The sequence below is a fragment of the Ceratosolen solmsi genome, unplaced genomic scaffold (assembly GCF_000503995.2).
Source record: "Ceratosolen solmsi marchali unplaced genomic scaffold, CerSol_1.0 scaffold31, whole genome shotgun sequence".
NCBI classification, from domain to species: Eukaryota; Metazoa; Arthropoda; class Insecta; order Hymenoptera; family Agaonidae; genus Ceratosolen; species Ceratosolen solmsi.
This window is the reverse complement of record NW_011948432.1, coordinates 2,494,686-2,496,412: the sequence shown is the minus strand read 5'-3', so window position 1 is coordinate 2,496,412 and position 1,727 is coordinate 2,494,686. Positions and strand designations below refer to the sequence as shown.

Sequence of the window (1,727 nt, the reverse complement as noted above, 5' to 3'; positions counted from 1 at the left end):
CGAGAATGATAATATGAGCGTTGAGCTTTAGTCATTCTAATTATTCAGAGTTTAACATTTTGTAAAGCAGCACATGTTCTTAATCACGTATTTATAACTGACGAGCTTATTCGCACCTTACGCTTCCACTTTCAAGTTCGCGCGCCTTTTTATTCATTAGCGTACGCGTTCGGGTTCCGGGAACGGAACAATAACTATTTTCGGCTCGTCGCCCTCGCCAGTCTTTGAGAGATGTAAGTTGCACAGAGAGCTTCCGACGCTTTTCCTCCACGGCGCACACCTTCTCAGCCGAATCTTACAGTCGTCGTGGGGCAGGCGGGAGTGGGGCGGCAATGACTAGAGGTACGAGGGTTGGCGAGGGCCGAGGCGAGGCCACGGGACTTCGGAGAAATGGGCCGAGCCGACGATCGCGAAACCGCAAGAAAAACCGTGCCGACATAATGCATTAACCCTCGACGATCGCGGCGGCTGGCTAGCTAATCAGAATGAACGTGAATGAGTTCGGTTGAAAACGGAGAGGATTACAAAGTGGAAGTGCCGGGAGTGAATCGAAGAGTGGACGAGTGCCTCGAACTTTTTTTTCACCTTGGACTTTTCGCTTGCGCGAGAGAGGCCGGCCGTGGCCGACTCATTATGCACGTGGGGCCCGGTACTGTCAGGCCCCCGGTTACTTGTACACAAGGGACTAGAAGGCGAAAGCCGAGAGGTTCGTTAACGGCAAGAAGGCCCCGAGGCCACGGTACAATTAAGCAAAACGATTATGCGCCATTTACGGCGCGTGAAAAGCGTGAAAAGCGTGAAAGACCCGGTGAAACATACGACTGACTGGGCCGTTAAAAATGCGCAGCGCCGGGAAAAAGTTCCGTCGGCCATGCATTGACGACTTTTGTACCCGCGCTATTAAAGAATCTCGCGCCGTGGACTCGGAGAGTGAGAGAGTGTGAGAGAGAGAGAGAGAGAGAGAGAGAGAGAGAGAGAGCGAGAGCGAACAAGAGTCACTAAATCCACAATGGGCCGGGGAACGGCTCCTCGGCATGAATAAGACTCGGGAGCGAGCGGCACGACGGTGGCTCGAGCTTTAAAAGTGTAAATTTAGCCGGGAATGGGTAAGAAATAGAGTAAAGCGACCTAGCCACCTCGAGGGTCATAGGGCGCGCGCACCTTCCCCTCGCTCTCGCCAATCGATAAATGCCGTTAACAAAGGCGGGGCGGGAGGAGGGTGTGCGGGAGTGGCAGCTGTATATTGTAACTCACCTAGACTTATCCGTCGACGGGTTTCATGTCGGCGCGGCGGCCGTCTGCGTGCGCGATATCGGCCGCGACTGGATGGCGAGAGGAGCACGAGGAGCACGAGGAGCACGAGGAGCGCGAAGAGGTACGCAGGCCTTCCGTTCCGATCAATGGCCGTGCGCAGACTGTCGTACCCTACCTCCCGGAGTAGCGGCGGCGCTCGCCTCCAGCGCCCCTCCACCGATGCCAACGACGAGCCCACGAGCCTCGAGACGTCCTATATGTGTACCGACTGCGCGAGCCGAGAGAGTCACGGCCCTCCGGGGTCGGGGCGGCTGCGGCTGCGGCTGCGGCTGTGGCTACGGCTACGGCTACGGCTACGGCTACGGCTACGGCTACGGCTACGGGCTGTGGCTACGACCGTGCGGGAGGGGAAGGGACGGCAACGGAACGTTTGTGGCGCGGCGGGGGTGGGGGCTGAGAGGCGGAGGGGGAAT

At 57.4% G+C, this 1,727-nt stretch overlaps 1 protein-coding gene across 1 annotated transcript in view; it reads right to left on the bottom strand.

Moving 5' to 3' along the window:
- Positions 1–1,433, bottom strand: part of LOC105364310 (uncharacterized protein DDB_G0287625) — a 72,832-nt gene extending 71,399 nt beyond the window's left edge. The window contains exon 1 of the mRNA XM_011502207.1: positions 1,255–1,433. The gene's annotated coding sequence lies outside the window, so the exon portion shown is untranslated. The remainder of the gene's footprint in view (positions 1–1,254) is intronic.
- Positions 1,434–1,727: the final 294 nt, after the last annotated feature.